The sequence below is a fragment of the Chaetura pelagica genome, unplaced genomic scaffold (genome assembly GCF_000747805.2).
Source record: "Chaetura pelagica isolate M959 unplaced genomic scaffold, ChaPel_1.0 scaffold115, whole genome shotgun sequence".
Taxonomy (NCBI): domain Eukaryota; kingdom Metazoa; phylum Chordata; class Aves; order Apodiformes; family Apodidae; genus Chaetura; species Chaetura pelagica.
Genome location: NW_009953761.1, coordinates 2,273,816 through 2,293,480, shown reverse-complemented (window position 1 = coordinate 2,293,480; position 19,665 = coordinate 2,273,816). Strand labels below are relative to the sequence as shown.

Here is a 19,665-nt window from a genome sequence, read left to right as displayed (position 1 = left end):
TTCTGCAGTGGAATAGGAAGGCTGTTTGGGAGCAGCACATGAGTTTGGCTGCAGTCCATTCCCTTGGTACTTCCCTATAACAGATTAAAAGGACCATGTACAGAGGTGGTGTTAATGAATTTGTCTAATCCTTGTTTTGTTCTTGCTGACACTTGCTGCCTTTACAGTTTGCTGTGATAGCAAGCTTCATAAAGTCACTACCTGCTATTTAAAGATATGCTGCATTTGTCTTTGTTAAGCTGATCTCAATATAATGACATTTCTGCTTGATACAATATTGTGGGATTTGGTGAGCAATAGTTCCACTTTCACCATTCTCTGCATTAATGCTTTTATAAACGTTGATCATATTGCCCCCTTGGTCTTCTGCTCTTCAAACTGAAGAGTTCCAGGTTTTTTAGTCTCTCTTTGTAAGACAGCTGCTCCATCCTCTGAATCATTTGAGTTGTCCTTTTCTTTACATTCTCTTAACTCCGTTTCTTGAGTTGGAGAGACAAGAACTGGTATGTCAATGTTTTATATAGCAGCAAAATGACATCTTCTGTCTCAGTTTTGTTACTTGTATTGGTGGCAGCCAAAGTTTTTTGGCTTTTCTGTCTATGGTTGAGCACAGAGAGGTGTGAACTTTGACTCCCACATCTCTTCTCCACTCAAAGTTGATGTGAGAATGTTAGTGAGGTTTAGATTTTTGCCCTGAAGCAAAGCATCTTACCTTGACCTGGGCTGAAGCTCGTCTTCTGCTTTTATAACATCCTTTGAGCTTCTTGCCATGGGCATAGAATTTGACTACTTGAAAAAGCTTAGTTTCTTCTACATATCTAAAGATTTTACTGTATGATCCTTCTTTGGATCACTGAATTTGAATAAAACTGATTCCTTGGGAATCCAGAAGAGAGAGTGACTGTAGCAGTGGTCCTTTCAGAACCTTCAGGGCTCTCAGGTCAATGCCATCTGGTCCACATGACTTAGTGATGTGACTGGTCTAGTGCTTTCTGTATATCTGCTTCATGTTGTTGTAGCTGTTCTGATGTTAGGAGACACGTGTTGTGTGAGCTACCATCTCACCGTCTTCATTGGTAAAGACAGACGCCAAGAATTTTATGAGCTTCTTTGCTGTGATCTCCTCATCTCTGAGTACAAGAGTATATTTATACCCCTGTTGAAAAATGATCCTGCCAGCCCCCTAGCTGTCTTCCACCTTTCAAAGTATTTAAGGAACATTTTCATCTCAGCATGAGCATCTGTTGCAAGGTGATGTTCAAATTCTTCTTCACCCTCTTAATTTCCTGTTTACATTTGACTGCCCTGTTTTATGGAATTTCCTGTTCTCAGCTTAATTCTCCACACTTTCAGACATTTCCTGATTTTCTTCACTCGGCTGACACATTTTGAGCAGCATGTCCACTTAGATACCTGAAAAGCAGTAGGGAGGAGGGTTTTATATTTAATAATTTGGTGTTTTAGTTTGCAGTTGTCAGTTGTCCATCCATAGTCATTCTACTGTTTTCTGAATTCAGAATATTTTCTTCTTTATTAGGGTCTTTCTAGCAGCAGCAGAAGTAAAAAAAATGACTTCTGCACAAGCTTGGGAACTTCACAAAATGAGTGAATGAGAAGTAAGGCAATGTGGTTGGTAGTCTTTGAAACTAAAACTATTAGTTTTGAATTTTCAGTTGTTTTATACTGAACATTTTAAAATCTGCTGATGGAAAAGAAGCTTTTTCACATTTTTCAGTGATCAAAATCCCATTTGTTTTTGTAATTTAAATAATGGCAATGTAGAGTTGTATTCAACATTCTTGGATAACTGAACACATGTACACCTTCTTAATTTTATGAAATGTGACTATCATTTTTATATAAACATTTTTTTCATGAAAATATACCACTGTGGAGCACTGTGGTGTTGTGTTCCTAATACTGTGAATATTTTCGTAATTGTTAGTGGCTAAAGTAGTAAAGATTGTTAGTGATTCTAGCCTGCTCTGTTCTGTTCCAGAATTCCATTTCATTCCATTCTTATTCTAGTTCTGTTGTATTAACAGATGATGCAAGTTGCTGCAGGGACAAGTCAGAGGTTTTGGCAAGCAGATGAGAGGTGATTCTGTAAAAGTGACAAGTAGCATGGGATTGTGGGTTGTGCACTTCTTGTTTCTCCTAAATTACAGTAGGAAAGTAGTTAATGTAACTGGCAGTGATTATTGCTTATGCTTAAGATTTAATGTCCAGCTGAGATTAATTAGACGGTTTCTCAGAACAGTGAGATCTTGGAGCACTGTCTTAATTGCCACTGGGAGAGGAAAAGGTGCTGATCTCTTTCTCTAGCCTGATCAATGCTCTTGAAAAACTTGACACTACCTGGCAAGTAGGCAATAAGGTGGACCAAATTCAACAACCTGAGAAGTTACTTCCAATCTGAAATTACTGTAAGTGCTGTGACTTGTGTGTAGATTCAGGAAAGCATCATTATCAGATTACCTAATGACTTAGTTGGCAGATGGAAGGGTTTTGGTGGGGTTTTTTTTTCACATTTTAAAGGCTAAATGAAGTTAATTAAGGATATTGGCCCAAAGCTTGATGCTCAGTTTTGATGCCTGTAGCTATGGAATTGTCTACTTAAGAAGCTCAAACCATAGCCTGGTATATCTATTGGTGGTAAATGTAAACTTCAGATTTATATACCTGGGTAATTTTTTATTAGTCTAGTATTTTAAAAACATTTTTATACAAAATTATGTTCTGTAGAGCTTCTGTGGCTATCAGCTGCCAGCCATAGCAAGTTATTTTTAAATGGCTGATTTGCAAAGCAGATTTAATTTTGAAGTTATTTGTTTGATTTTAGCAATACTGGTGTTTTAAGGGATGAGTAGAAAAAGGAGAAATGGCTTATGTACGTATAAAAGTGATGTGAAAGAGTTGTTGAATTTTTATTGAGTAACAGCTCAAGGTTTAGGGAGATTTATTTTCTTTGAACAGATTTCAAAATTCCTGAAAATATTCAGTGTAATGTGTGTTCCTTGCATCCTAGTACACTTGCTGTGTTTTAGGAAATGTGGATTTTCTTCAGTTTTGGAAATTGTTCCAGTAAGTCAGTATTTGCCATGTATGTGGAGTACTGCTTCCTTGGAACTGAATTTCTTTGGCCTTATGTCTTCCAGCCCTTGATAAACTCGCAAGTCCTCATCTATTGCCATTCTGTGTGATAAGCTTTTGAAATCTCAGACAGTGATATATAACAAAAATGCTTCATGGCTAAAACAATCAGCTTTGAATAAGTATTTGCAAACTGATTAAATCTATTTATATTGTGTCAAACTACTTAGGGTCTGGTCAGCAAATGGCAAGCAGTCTTAAAATGGTGTGTGGTGAGCAGACCCTTCAGCTGGGAATTGCTACCCCTCACCTAGACCGAGTACGTTGGTCCAAGTTGTCGGCGTGTGAAATAAAGTGAGAAAATCCAAACTTTCAGCTGTGATGTTTAATCAGAGAGGGTTGCTTTTTTGGGAGCATTAATTCAATTGCTTTGTGATTGTTGGACCATGTTCTTAGTTCATGACTCTAGGAGTATCTAATGTAGGGTGTGATATACGTGTGTAAAAGCGATGTTTCTCATTTCAAGGAAATGGTAAGAACACTGAAGTACTTTGCTTTTTCTGTTTTTTTTATTACTTGCATTAAAGGTAAGGAGAATTTCACATCTGATAACAGAAGATGTTTCTGAACTGTAGGTCAGGTCATGGTTAAGTCTCTAGAAGGTCTAGAATAACTTCAAATTATGTTTATATCACATTGTCTAGTATTGTAAGATTTGCATCATGTTATTACACTACAAATGGGAAATATTCTGGAAATATCAGAGACCATTTTGGAATATAATACCCAAATGTGCTTGCTTTTTCTAATACCCTTTGTATCCTGCAAAGCTGAAGAAAATTAATATCAAGACTTAAGCAATTAGTATGCTGTGTCATGTTATTTCATCTGTCTAGGTGGAGAATTTCTGTAATCAGTTGGGTGAATCCCACACATGCTGGCAAAAGCATCATACACATTTAAAACATAGTAATTTGTGTCTTACTCATTTTGAAAAATGGGTTTTATGTATGCTGGGTTCAGCCTGCAGTGGATTGGTTTGGATTAGAGAATTGCTTTTTGACTAAACATACTTGCCTGATAAAAATACTACTAGCTGTTGGTGTTCTCACAATTTCCATAGAATAATTATTCCAAATGGGAAACTGATTTCATGCTGAAAGCTTCAGTTCAGCAGTGCACTTGAAGTCATGCATGACTTACATCATACTGGATCATTCCCTCTGTTTTAAAGGCATAATTCATGTGCATGCATCAGACACACATTTAAGTACCTTGTTGACTTAGTCCCTATGTGGAAATTGTTTTTCTCCTCAACATAATCAAATCTGGAACTGGAAATGACCTTCTGTAGCTGGTTTTCAGCATTTATTTTTTTTTACGGAACTGTGCCACCATTAGTTGTTGCTCACTTTAGTATTTGTGGGTTTGCAGCTCTCCAGGCAATGAAATTATTTTGTGTTCATCTTCACAATAATTATATGCCTCTTGACTGCCTTTTCAGTTTACATGTAAAATTAGCATTTTGCCAACATTGTCATTGTTTGAAAAATAGCAATGCAAAGTCTGGTTGTCAAGCGAATTAGTCTCACTGCAATGTTATTGGATTCAAATTTAAATTGACAGTTATAGGAGGTGTAACATAAATTTTTAAAAGCAGAACTTTCATCTACATGCGTAGCCATTTAGATATGTATTTACCTGGTCTTCTGTCTTGTAATATTTTTCAGACAAGTATAAAAGAAGGATTACTACTGAAGCAAACCAGTTCTTTTCAGAGGTGGAAAAAGCGTTACTTCAAACTCCGAGGTCGTACCCTTTACTATGCTAAGGATTCAAAGGTAATTCTATGCTACTAGTGTCTAATTCAATGTACTGGTAACTGCAGTTAGATTTGTAAGTGTAACAGTAGTTTAATGTTCTGTTAGCAATTGTTTTATTTAAAAAAACCTGTTGCATGTAATATGTAGTGTGTTAAATTAACTGGTGATTTATCTGGATTATTTATTTTTAGTGAGGTTTATCACAGTTATTTTAACTACTTTGACTTTTTGGACAAATAATAAATTAATCTTAAGGAGTTGTGGGAGTTTTTTAGGGAATGGCTCTCAGGCAGTCAAATCTAACATACCAAAAATACCCAGAGAAAAATGGGTTAATGGTAAGAAGTTATCCCTCAAACTGAATTTCACAAAAACTCTTCTAGTCTGATGCCCATGTTGCCGTTAAGGAGGTAGAAATGGTTACATGAGATCAGGACAGGAAGATACTCTGCCAGAACTGATATATATAAAAGAAAAATCTGTTTCCAATCAATGTTTTGATTTTCAGTGGGAAAATTGGGGGTGGGCGGTGGGGAATACTTGTCTTCTTTCCGAAAGGCATTTCCTCCCTCCCCCTCAGGGCTGGGACTGAGAACATCTTGGCTTGTTGGGCTGGCTCAGATTGTGCTGTTGCCTAGCAGTGGGCATTACATGCCTTTTTCCTATGGGTTTGCAGCAACTTACAGGAGCTATAAGTGAGGTGCTTCAGGTCTTCATTGTCTTCTAATGCCTGGTCTTCTCAGTGAAACTATTACTAAGGCACAGAGGCCTCTCTAGGACTATATGACTATAATTCATGGTGCACAATTGAGTGGCATTGATGAATCACGGGAAGCATCATCTCTCCAGAGAGTCCAGCCCCAAATACCACCTCTATTGTTCCACTTCTTTGCCCATGATGCTACCACGAGCAGTTATATAAAGACTTAATAAACATGGTAGATAAGAGTTCTACGAATGGCAACGTCATGTGTGCCATGAAGATGAAAAAAGGAAGTGTAACCAGTAGGCAATTGTATTAATACTCCATAATGTTGAATCCAGACATGTTGAAACTCCCCCAACATCAATTCTTCCCATGGCATGGAAGGCGAAGAACATGGTATGGCTAAAAAAAGGGGGAAGCATTTCTGCTGGTCTTCCCTTCTGTGTTTCAAAACCTGTTACAAGTTTTACAGACCTAATTAATCCTTTGCCAGAGTCTGGGATGTTTGAAGATTTCTCTTGCTGGAACATCAAACAAAGGAGTGGAAGGGATCTCTTCAGGCCCTTTAGATCTGTTTTCTCATATGGATACTGTATCATAGGTGCCCTGTCAGGAATTTAGATTTCCCTCCTAAACCAGATTAATTAGTTTATCTTTTACTAAGTGTAAACCTCTTTGCTCTGACACCACGTTTATGCTACACAGTAGACACCTCAAAGCTGCATCTATTTTAAAAAAAATAAAATCTTTTAAAGACATTTTAACCAATATACACTTTTTTATACTCTCTTCTACCACTTAGCAAATAGAACTGTGTTTAAGGGTCAATTGGGAAGTTTTATCACATCATCAGTGTTCTCTATTTTTTCACCACTTTTTTTTTTCTATTTTTATTTTCCAATTAGGATGGATGCAAGGAAATGAAAGCCCAGGCTGTAAGAATATCTGAAAGTGGACTCAGACTGTATTTAACATTTTTATGTTCTCTTCCATTTACAGTCTCTAATATTTGATGAAGTTGACCTGTCAGATGCCAGCGTAGCTGAATCAAGCACAAAAAATGTCAACAACAGCTTCACGGTATGGAACCATTATCATACTAGTCTTGATAGCTGTGGATAGACTGTTACTAAGAAAATCAAGAATCCTATGAATTGCTTCTTATTTTCCTCTGTTTGGATATAAAATGTCCTTTACTTGGGAATGATATAACATATCAGAATAATATCACACCAGCTATTGATAATTTAGCTTCTGTAATTCTTTGTAGCAGAAATTAGAATGTTAGATAACAGTTGCTTCGAAAGGTGATGATACAAGGCATTAAAAATTTAGCAAGATTCATTCTTAGTACTTTGTTAGTACTTACTAGTACAGCCTGGTTTCATGCTATAGGTAGCCTTTGAGATTGCATGCTGAAGTGATTCTAATGTAATTGTTTTAATTTCTCATAATAACATTTTTGGTTTTCTATCATATCCCTGTATGTCTCCAAGTCGCATGGAAAATCTGTCTTCACAGTCATACATTGATTCTGATATTGATATAAGAAACAAAGAGTGTTAATAAATCATTATTTCTCTAAGTTCACAGATGTGTTTTATGCACAGGTCTTGCCATTTATTGTTCAACTACTTTGTTGGAACTAAGTGATAACATCTGACACAGTTCCTCTACTCCTTAACTTCTTGAAAAGTAAATTTTTTGAACAAGAAATAACTGTGATGAGGATTGTAGGTAAGGTTGTTCTTCTGAAGATCTTGAGTTCTCCCAATGACTGCAATAGCATCATTTTTCTTAACCTGGCAATCCCATTATTCACTATTAAAATATTGACTTTCCATTTTCCTAATTTCACAGTTGGTCCATGTTACCAGTGTTGGCTATCCTTCTCCAAGGCAGTCCAGTGAAAGCCTCCTGAAAGCTTCATCAGGTCTGCTTTGCTGTGGTACTTCCCAGACAGCTACTGAAGTAGTCAGAGCACTTCAGAGATTTGTTCACACTGGGTGCCAGTTGGGCTGGATAGTTCAGCCTGTTAGGTCGGTCTGTATTTCTTAACTGACAAGAGTGCAATGAAAAAGACTACTTTGATGGAAGGTCTCAGATGAGGAGATGGATGTGTGAGGTACCAGCTTGCCTTTTGAAAAAGTTGCTTCTGTTGCTTAGAAGCTCTGCTTCTGCCTTGCTGCGGAAGTGAAGCTGTAATGCAGACGTCAGGAGAGCTGGGGAGTAACAATGCATGCAAAGATGATAACTCGAAGGTCCCAACAGTCATGACTGTCACTTACTGTTCAAGACTGGATATAAAGCTCAGCATTCTCTAAAAATCCAAACTTCCTTCACTACTTTCTTTCCATTACAGGAAAAATACAATTAAGAAAATTCTATCTATAATATTACTATTTACCACTGAGTCATGAAATAGGATGTTAATCTAGAGAGCTGGGCAGACAAGAGAGCTGGGAATCACTAATGGGATGAAATTTAACAAGAGAAATGCTGGATTCTCCACCTGAGGTGGGACAATCCTGGTTGTACCTACAAACTGGGGGACAAGAGGCTGGAGAGCAGCCCTGCAGAAAAGGGATCTAGGGGGTTGGGTTGATGGCACAGAGAGGGTGATCGGTCACTGGGACAGGCTTCAGGGAAGTGGTCATGGCACCAAGCCTGTCAAGAGTTCAGGAAGTGTCTGGATGATGCTCTTAGTCATGTGGTTTCATTTTGTGTAGCTCTGCAAGGAGCAGGGAGTTGAATTCAATGATCCTTATGTATCCTTTCCAACCTGAGATATTCTGTGATTCTATGATCTTGGTGTAATTTTTTGTGGCATGTTACTGCTTTTTTGTTGTTGTTGTTGTGAGGTTTTTTCCCCTTTATAATGTTTGGTGGTTTAGTATCCTTTATAATCCTTTAGGGCCACTCAGAATCTCATTCTTCACCAAAGGCATGTTTTGTATCTACTATCAAGACTTCAGGGGAAGACAGGAGTGAAAAAAGACATCTCAGGGGCTACAGCTGTAACAGTTTTGGAGACACTTCTTATTTTCATGTCCTGGGTAATTCAGGATAAACAATATTTTCTCTAAGGAGTCTTCAAATTCATTTTCAGAAATTATTTTGATTTATAGCTCTCCTGGATTGAAGTGTCACCTGATTTGACTGTGAAATGTGGTAGTAGTTGAGTCGTCATCTCACTTAATCTTTTGGCTTCTTTCTTTGTGTTTGCCTAACCCAGTTTCCCAGCAACGCAGCTCAGTGAAGTAAGACATCTCTGGCCTTGCCTGCACTGGTTTGGAGTCAGGGGGGTGGGTAGTTAGTATTCCAGCAATACTCCTTATAAACAAAAAGAAACATTTCTTTTTGCTCCTCTTTTCCTTTCCAACTTAGAAAAGGTAATCCAGCCTTTCTTAGAATTACTTATTCTTTTTTATGTTCTACATGCTCTGTTTTGGCATTCTCTCTGTTCAAAAATAAAAAATTAAATCCTTAACTTCAGCTTTCTCTAGTTAATGTACTCCTCTTGTTTCTTTGATACAATAGAGAATATTTTTAACACAAACATGTGTAGGATTGTACACCAAATTGCCATTTCCCCAGAAGAACACACCTTAAAAAATGTACATTAAAATTAATATTTTTTTTAACAAATCTTTTAATCATTTCACTCCTCTCAATCTCCCACCCCTAGCTAGTAGAAGCTAATGGTTTGCCTTTTTTTGCCCTTTTTAGTTTGTCTGTTTGGAAAAAGAGGTGTGCATGTCAAGATTTTCCATGCTTTCTTTTTTTGCGTTGTTTTTTTGATAAAACTCAAGTCCTAAAATTAGTCACAACACACAGATTTAAGGTTGAGTTTATTTATAATGTTCATACTCGCAGAATATTTTATGTAACTGAATATCAGTGTTTATTCACCAGAAGTACTCATCTATTCTTAGAACCAACAAATTAGGGTTAAGGGGAAAGCTGAGATAAATAAATATATGCTAATTAAAATGAGAAGCTGCTACACTTCAACCAGCTCTTGTGTTTTGTTTTTTTCTTTATGGCAGATGATACTTCTTTTCAATGAACAACCAATGAATTTCTAGCAAATAGTTCTTCGTGCACAAGCTTTCACTAAGGTGCTGTGTAATAGATTATAGGTGTTTTGTTGTTCTGAGCATCTACCTCTAGAGGCTATTACACAGAGGGAGAGGTGTCCCTCAACTTCAGAGTCTTTGAATGAGGTGCTCAAGGCCAGATTCTTCCTATTTGCTTGTTAGGTACCGGTCTCCTAAATCTGTGGGAAGAGAGAGAAGAGGTTCAGGAAGCCAGTTCAGCCCATCAAGATGTGCGTCACCCCCTCCATCAGCCACACCAGGAGCCCATGGAAGCTTTTGCTCAGCCCGTGCCTGCAGTTCAGTGGCATGGGTGGGATTTGAGTCCTCATAATGGTGCTGAGTATCTGCTGAATGTCTTTTCCATGGCACTTTGCTTCTTCCTCAGACGGTGGTTTATGTTGTCTCAGCACAACCTGAGGAGTGTAGTTGCACAGCACGTTACCTCTTTTGAGAGCCTTTGGAAATGAATCAGTGTCTCCTCCTTATTGCATGCAGGCAGATGGGGCAGTGACCAGTTCGCTGAGAGCTGTAATTCCTTATGTGTTTTGGTTTGCAAAGCTGGAAGATGGCTTGTTGATATCTCAAGTGCATTTAGAAAAATCTGTTCTTCTCAAAACAAGACTTGTGACTGAATTAGGCTGAATTGTGCTCTGCAGCATGCAAGCATGGATGTGTGGAACACTGATGGTGTGCTTTTGTTCTAATAGCTATAAGGAATTACATTTTTAAATGCTAAAATGATTCTTGAACAGGGATATTCAATTAAGGAAGTTCCTCAAGGCAACAAATGTGATTATAGATTGTGATTTAAAAGGAGATTTTGACAGGTTTGTTTTGGCTTACATTTCTGCCTCTGCCTTGCTTTTGATGATGAACATTGATAAGGAAAAAAATCTGTAGATGTTAACCATGCTGCCTTTCAGTTGTTGAACCACACGGATGAATAAAATGCCCTGGGTTATTAGAAATCTATCCTAGAGTCTCATGTAAATTCACAGGCATCATGTGGCAGCACCAATATTTAATCCATCCAGACTGATGTTGGAAACATTTATTTCTGTTATTTTTTTTGTGATAAATGTGATGAAAAAACAACAATTTTAGGGAAGAAATACTGGCTTTGAGGCATTAGTTTGTATAGCTAGCATTAGACATTTCAGTTAGGCCAACTTCTAGTGCATCTAAGAATTACACAAAGCCATGGGCACTCAACTTCTTACTATATTATGTGCAGAAAAGTGGAAGTCCTGGCTAGATTAATTCTGTTATCTCACTGCATCTGAGAGTAACAGAGGAGATAATTTCTCTGTTGTTCTGCAAGGTGCCCTTCAGGAATGTGAGAATTAACATACTAGATGATGTTCATGTTGGGGGTTCAGTTTGCACTGATTTCAGGTTGGGACTCAATGATTGGTTTATAGACCCCTAAATTTAGATACCTGGTAAGATTAATAGCTGTTTAAAGCAGATTTCTGTAATTGCTCAGTTCAGTATAGGCTCCACTGATTAGTATCTGTTCCTTAGCTACGAGAGGAGCTTTGTCCTCTTGAGCACGTGAAATGTAGACCCTTGCTTTCAGCTTTCTAAATCAGGTGCTGAATCAAGTACTTTTTGTTGAATATGCGTTTTCTGAAAGTGGTCATCTTTAGAGTGAGGAACCTGCAGCAGGCAGATCTGCTGTCCTGGACAGCCTGCTGCAATTCTTAGTAATTAGAAATTGGCTGGAAATGGTACTTTATATTCCAGCCAATAACATTACTAGTATTCTGGGTATGCTTGCAAAAAAGCCCAATATCATATTTTTTTGCTGATTTCTTGGTTTTAGTGATGCTATAGACCATAGAGTCTAATTATTTATCCTGTGGAAAAATACTTCCTTTGAGAACTCTTAATGTGCTGAGCATTAAGTAGGTATTTTCACCTAGTGTTATGAGTCAAAGACAGAAAACCATAAACTGTGTGTGTTTTTTATTTCCTCCTTTTGATTTGACTATGTTCCAAGTTAAATAAACTTTGTAAGCATCTTTCTATACTCTTTCCTGTTCTTCCTGTTCTTCTTACTATTACTCTGAAGCATCACCTTACACTTCTCTTTCCAATTTAATAATTGCACACCAATATATTGTAAGAGAACAGTAAGGTGCTTATGGTGTATTAAACAGAAAGTGGGCAGATTTAGGTTAGACATCAGGAAGAAATTCTTCACCATGAGGGTAGTAAGGCCCTGGAATAGGTTGCCCAGGGAGGTTGTGGATGCCACTGCCCTGGAGGTGTTCAAGGCCAGGTTGGATGAGGCTTGTGCAGCCTGGTCTAGTGGGAGGTGTCCCTGCTTATAGCAGGGAGGTTGGAACCTGATGATCTTTAAGGTCCTTTCCAACCTTAACCATTTTATGATTCTCTGATATTGTCCATATTAAAATTTCTTATTAATCCTCCTTACTTTTTTGATGTCCTTTAGTTTTTTCATCTCATCACATGATCAGGACATAAAAATAATTGGTCTTTTCAATTCAATTACTGTACTAAAATTAAGTATGGCCCAATTTCATGTTTTCCCTTACTTGAACAGAAGCACTTAATTTAGTTCAAATTAAAGGGATTAAAACTTCTTTTTAGTACTTTTTCAAATTATATAAAGAAAAAAAAACAAAACATGAATGGAATTTCATTAAAGTTAGTCCCTGAATGTGATTTTGTTACAAAAAGTTAAAAGTTTTTTTTCTCTGATTTCTACTTTTTTGGTCAGACTTACCAGTTCTCTTTGACCTGAAAGCAGAGGCTTCTGCTTAATATGTTTTCAAATAGTAATATTAAAAAAACCCTATAGCCTGTTGTCTGTAATTTCCTTGATATTCTGTATATTTGGATAGATTTTTAAAAACTGAACATTTATATTTGCTGTTTTTCTTTTCACCTATTATTTTGAGATGGTTAGGTATTTTTTATAGGTTATTGAGGGCAAATACTCCAATGGAACAACTGTGCTTCAACTGTGGTTAAAATTATGTTATTCTAATTTATATAATTTTCTTCCAGAACTCTGACTACCCTATTTTCTATCCATATTTCTGAATGAAGCATATCCTATGTCTTGGCTGGGGATATAAAGTTTACTGCCATGTAATTCATGTGGAACCAGCTTAAAGCATAAACCAATTCTTTTCATCTTTGAATCCTCCTGTACAGCCACTGTTTTTAATGGGAGGTTGCCCAGTTATACTGGAAACTCAATTACTGCAATTCAACAGAATTTCAAGTTGAATATTACAACTGGGCCTGAAGGCATTTTCTTTTTTAGTAGTTTGTTTCAGTGGTGCTGCTTCTGACATCAGCCAGCTCTCTCTGCTCACCATTGATATTAGCTGCTTCTGATTGATTTTAGAAAATTAACTTTCAATATTCACAATGGGCTTGGAAAACACAATGCATTGCCAGACTTTTGCAGTATGTTGGAGAGATAGTTTTAATTTCCTGGATTTGGACATATTTTGCTTCCTTTCTTGCCACTCAGATTTTTTTCAGAATTGTTACTGAGACTTTTTTCAAGGACTCTGAGAACTTTAGGGAATTTGAGAACTGCATAACTTTCCCCAAGCCACATCAAAAGGAAATGAGAAGAGCCTTTTTCCAAAGGAGTGCAAAATCTTTCATCTTCGGATTTGGGCGCTCCAGTCTTCTGTCATTCCGAATATCAGAGACAAAGAGAGATAGTCCCAAAGCTGGGAATGATTATCCTAGTATTGTTTTTTTAATTATTATTATTATTATTTAAATGATCTACCATAAATTCAGTTTTATTACTGACTCCTGATTTGCCCGAAGTTCATCTTGTGCTATATTTAGACACAGAAAAGCTTAGGGATACCAGTGGAGGTATTTCTCTGATGCTGTCCCACTTGTTTGCAAAATCCAATTCACTGCAGTTTGGTCTTAATAGCCATCAGGAGATGGTTTCTTTACTCACAGTCTCAAGCCTCTTTTGGACAATATCTTTCCAAGTATGTTGGGGTTTTTTTCTGAGGGCTGCTCACCTAAAGGTTGCACTGACCTTTTCTGGTCTTTCTGCTGCTTCTCTTTCATTGTCTTTCTTACTTCTGTAGCTTGGTGAGAACGTCGTGCTGCTCCTGTGTTGGGAGACTCCTGGAGTCATGGGGTCGACAACCACTCTTCAAGGCTTTGGCTTATTCCAGACTTGGGGTGGTATCCCCTGGTTTCAGCTATTGTTAGGCAAACTTTTTCCACTGCCTTGTTCTTAGCCTGAATGATTAAACTTTCTGGTTTGCTCTATAGGTATACTCTGGAGTAAAGCTATCTGCAATTTATATATTTTTTTTTTTCCTTTGTGAACAATATATTTTGGTTAAATTTCTACGTATAGTCTCTGCTGATGTTCCCTTGAAGGGAGACACTCTTGCTTGACTTCTACCTGTAATCACCCACAGGGACATGAAAGGAATGGGTTTGTGTTTTGAAACATGTTTCTGTTTCTTGATGAATTTCCATAAGCCAAATGACAAATAGTATACATGTAAAATTTACTTAACTGAACACATTGTTGTGCAAACAACTCCTTAGTCTGCATAAACCTCTCCTGTAGGTGTCATTTTAACTCCATTGCATACTAATTTTAATAATAGTAATAATGATAATTATTATTATAGTGATCCAGTTATGGAAAATGAGCTGATGTTAGTATTGTGAAATTATTTGTGTGAAGGAGAACAAAAGAAATATCAGAGAAGTGCCATGTGCTATGTACTGTGTGTGGTGGTATCCTGAGGATTCTTCTTGGCATACTTTACATTATATCTGTCCTTCAGACATGCAGTAATTATTGTGAGTTTGTGTACATTTTGAAATTTCCTTTGCATTCCAGATGAGTGTTAACATTGCCAACACTATATACTGTTGCAGATGTCCTCACTTAATGTGCCTGTGAGCTGAATCCTACTCTCAGTAACACTGCATTTTAAGTGCTGCCCTTGGTGTTATCAGAAGGGTCAGTGCATGGCACTTTTTCAGGATGGGGCAATGGCATATGCAGACATTGGCTGTGCCTGCAGACTAGTGCAGGGCTGATGGAGGTCCTGGAGTGACGTCCGTGAAGATCTCCAGGATTCTTTGTGTCTCTGGGAGGCTTCTATGGCTGGAAAGAGCTCAAGCTCCTAAGCTGGCCTCACCAGGATGACTCAGCTTTGCACAAGTAGCTAACTCTTGGGATGGATTTAGTTTTTCCCAAGTTGTGAACTATCTGCTGTTTCATACAGATGCTGATTAGTCTCTAAATTAAAAAGGCTTTTTGATGCTCCCAGCCTGAGCAATACCCAAGCCACAGAAAGAGAGGGGAAGTGCTTTGTATTCCATCTTGTTCAATTTTCCACTCAGTTTTTTTGGTTGGGAGGTTTTTTTCTCCTATATTCAGGCCCCTTAGAAACAAAACAAAAACTGAAATAGCAAATTAATCTGCTGAGGGAGGGGTAAAAAATAGAGAAAAGCAATTAGTGTGCGCTTGTGATGCACTTAAGGTTTTTTTTCCTCCATTTAGCACTTGCTCATTTTCTCCCCTGCCCTCTGACAGTGACAAAAAAAATTGTAATGAGGCTGAGAGCTCTTTGGGTAGCTTTGGGTGTGACTTTTAAGCTTTAAGCTCCCGATCTCTGCCTTGATGCGTTGTCTTCCTTTCCCTAGAGCGTCTGGAGCTTTAAGGTTCATTATGAAAAAGCAATAAAGCATTTCAGCTGTGAGGCTAAAATCTGTAGAAGAATCACTTGGGATTGAGCTATTACAAGAAAGCTGAACGCTTTTCAGAAGTGGGAAACAAGGGGATGCTTAAAAATGTGACCATTCTAGGCTATATTGTACATTTTGGTTCTAGTTTCAATTGCCTGGAGCTTGTTTTGCACAAATTTTTAGCTTAAGCAGAAATTTTCCAAAAATAGCTCACAGAAAATGTCTTTTTCTTTCTTTATTTTTCTAGTAGTTTCTTTAACTTGTGAAGCACAATAAGAAGATTTCCATAGGAGTAAATGCATTTAAAAGATCTTCTCTTTCCTTGTTTGAAGTCATGATACAACACCAGTGAAGCAGTTGGGGTGTTTGGAGAACAAGCACTGAGGATTGCCGGATTTTATTCTTCCTCCAGTTTTATACTTAACCTGTTCTCTGACATTTATTTATCTTCTTTCTTCTTTAAGGAGAAACCCTAAAAAGTGTCCCTCGGTGCAGTTCCTGAAATACCAAATAATCTTAGAAACAAAGCTATTGATGTAAACTTTGAATAAATATCCTGCTTCTAGTGAACAAGGATCCCTGGTTTCAAGCAGCTGGATCATGTTTGAAAAAGCATTTGTTGTTACAGACAAAAAAACCCCCACAACCAAACAGTCATTTGCTGTTTCATTTTGTATAACTTTTCACCTAATGCCCTTAAATATGGGCTAAATGTTTTCCTTTAAGCACAGCAGTCATCCCATCTGATAGATGTGTAATGAGCTGGTGAAGCCAGAGCAAAGGGCCCAGCAGTGCAAGATTATGGCCTGAGCAAAGAAACGTGCAGGCCTTAACCACGTGTGGCAATTTCCAGGTTGCATTTACAAGTCTGGCTTATTGGTTTTGCTATATTTAAGTACTGATTTAAGATAAATATCTAAGTCCTCAGTCCAAATCCATAAAACTTTCCTACCCTACTTCTTTTAACTTTCTTAGGATAAAATTTTACTTCAGAAGGAATAATATTTTCCTGTTAGCAGTTGGTTGACATTGGTTACATGAGGTGAAATTTGGGGAACTGTGGATTTCTGACACAGTTCTGGATTGCTGGGTACTTTCTGCATCTGTTTTACAGTTTGAGGCTGGACATGTCTAAACTGAATTACTCTACCTGGACTCTCTTCCAGAGCTGCTTTGAGGAACGTGTGCAACTGTTCAGTCACCCTGACAGTAAAAAAGCGTTTCCTGATGTTGACACAGAGTCGTCTGTGTTTCATTTTGTGCCCATTGCCTCTTGTTCTGTCACTGGGCACCACTGGAAAGAGCCTGGCTCCTTACTCTTTGTACCCTCCCTTCAGTTATTTATATATATTAACAAGATCCCCCTGAGCCTTCTCTTCTCCAATCCTGTCTCTCTCAGCCTCTCCTCATATGAGATATGCTCCAGTCCCTGACCTCCATGGCCCTTTGTTGGACTCTCTCCATTACGTCCTTATTTCTCTTGTGATGAGGAGCCTGGAACTGAACCCAGGACTGCAGGTGTGGCCTCACCAGTGCTGAGTAGAGGGAAGGATCACATCCCTTGACCTGCTGGCAACATTTCTCCTAATGCAGTCCAGGTTACCATTTGCCATCTTTGCACCAAGGGTACATTGCCAGCTCATGTTCGACGTGGTGTCCACCAGCACCCCCAAGACCTATTCTGCCAAGCTTTTTTCCAGCTGGGTGGCCCTCATCATACACTGATGCCTGGGTTTGTTCCTTCCCAAGTGCAAAGACTTTGAGCATCTCTATTTCAGCTCCATAAGGTTTCTTTTAGCCCATTTCTCTGGTCTACTGAGGTTCCTGAGGATGACAGCACAGCCCTCTAGCATATCATCCACTCCTACTTTTATGTCCTCAGCAAACTTGCTGAGGATATACTCTGCCCCATCGTCCAGGTCTTTCACCCATTAATGAAGATTTTGAACGGGACTGGACCCAGTATTGACCTTTGAGGTAGACTGCTAGCTGCTGACTGTCAACTAGACTTTGTGCCACTGATCACCACCCTGCCCAGCTGGTCAGCAAGTTTTCAGTCCACCTCACTGTTTATCCAACACATACTTCAGCTTCTCTATGACAATCTTAGGGGATAGTGCTGGTGCAGCCTTACTGAAGTCAAGGTGGACAATATCTATCTCTGTACCTTCATCCACCAAGCTAGTAATTTAATCATAGGTTACCAGTTTGGTCAAGAGTGACTTCCCTTTGGTGAATCCATGCTGACTACTTCCATTCACTTTCTTGTCCTTCATGTACCTGGATGTATTCTGGGACATGCTCCTTCATTTTGGCTAGATGAGGTATAAGGCAAGGCCATCTAAATTACTTGGGCTGGGTTCTACTGCAGAGTGAAGTCAGAGCAGACCTTACACCTGTTTCTGTGATGAAATGGCTCTTATCCTGCCATCTAGTTAAGCTCACTTGTCCTGGTGTGCTGGTGCAGGAGATGCTGTGTGGGACTAACCCTTTTCTTACCTCTCCTAAGACTTTTTATCATGTGGGACCAAACCCACACATTACTTCATTACTTGTGAGATTGGCAACAATGAAATAGGAGAAGGCCAGCAAAAAGAGGGAAGCAATGTTTTAGTGGAGTAGACAGAGCTAATTGTTCTCATTATAAATTCTGTATTGTACTCAGACAAATATAATAGCCATTTATCACTGACTTTGCTTTTAAATCCTCCGCTTCCTTTGTCATTTATACTTTTGCCTGGCTTGCCTCATCCTGAAAAAGAATAGTGACAATTCACCATAAAGCACTAACTTTGACGGACACAGTACTGTTATAATTTAATGCTGTTATAATTTATCTTGAATCCAAGAAATTGAAGTACTGTAGAAAGCTGCCCAACTGTTAGCACTGTGATTTTTGCAGACAGGTTTGGTAGGGATGGGAGCATCAGTGACCCCAGCAGTCTAACTCCCAGTCCTGTGATGGAGGTGCATTCATCCATCGTATTCGTATGGACCCACCTGCATGAGGACAGAAAGCAAGGGAAGCCTAATAGGTTATCCTGATATTTTCCAAAGCTCCCTCACCAACATCTAGGAGCACAGAGACGTTACAAAGCATTAAATCTGTAATGTTCATGCCCCAAGCATTGGGTGTGACCCCCAAGAAGGGAGGTGAGGGGCCTCTTGCTTTCTATCGCTCTCTCTTCATTAGTTCCAGAAAGACATTTTAAAAATATCTTTTCAAAGAACAGGAAAACCATTTCCCTGCCTGTTTCAGATTCTAAGTGATGTTTCTGCATTACTAAGTCAATTCAAGACTGGCCATACAAAGTGCTATTAGTGTAATGCCTGATAATACTTTAGAGCAGCAGAAGGTGCCTTAATGCAAATATCATGTTGCAGGAAGCAGGGTGCTTTACAATAGCTGCTGTGTTGTTGCTGCTGAGATGTACACCATTATTTTCTTGATTAGCAAATGTAGTGTCTGCAGTTTTTCTTTTGAATCAGTGAAGCAAACCAGAAATGTAGACACCAAGCTCTGCGGGCTGTATTTTTCTTATATATTGCTGACATAATACAGTATGTTAAAAATCAGGCAGTAGGTTTTTATTGAACTCTCTATGATTTTATTTTGCACATTCTAAGTTGAAGGCAAATAGAGTGTTATCAATAAAGTTAGCCCCTTTGAAAATGAAAGGTGCTTTCAAATTTATGGCAATTTTATTCCCTTTCAAGATGTTAAGGTTGTTCCTGATAGGTGCTGCCTGAAGGAAAAGTCACAGTGGTGGCCCAAACCTTGACTCTGTGATTTTCATTGCAGTAATTTCCAGATGTGTACGTACATGTATTTGAGTATGTGTATATTTTTAGAAGCCAAGTTATCAAGTTACCCTAGTGTCAACATGTGTGAAAACAGAGTTTTTATCAAGTCCTCTATGATGGCAGACTGAACAATATCCTCTTGTTCTCTCCTTCAGCGCCCTATTTTTCTGAACAGAAAAGGAGCATTATCACACCAATAAGCCATTTTTCTTCCTATCTAGATATTTTTTATTCCCTATGATGTTTCAGGACTTGTGTTGTTTGCCTTTGACTTTGACGGTATATGCTCACTCTTTCTTTTCCCTATGTTTACTGTATAAAAAGTTGTTTTTTTTTTATTGCCACTACCTCACTTTTATTACTTTCCAATATACTGCAGTATCTGGCTTTGAGTAACTCCCTTCCAAAA

At 38.3% G+C, this 19,665-nt stretch overlaps 1 protein-coding gene across 2 annotated transcripts in view; it reads left to right on the top strand.

The window, feature by feature from the left end:
* The first annotated feature begins 4,823 nt into the window (after positions 1-4,823).
* DGKH (diacylglycerol kinase, eta) overlaps positions 4,824-19,665 on the top strand; it is a 74,667-nt gene continuing 59,825 nt past the window's right edge. For both annotated transcript variants that reach the window (XM_010000855.1, XM_010000857.1), the window contains exons 1-2: positions 4,824-4,934; positions 6,622-6,702. The gene's annotated coding sequence lies outside the window, so the exon portion shown is untranslated. The remainder of the gene's footprint in view (positions 4,935-6,621; positions 6,703-19,665) is intronic.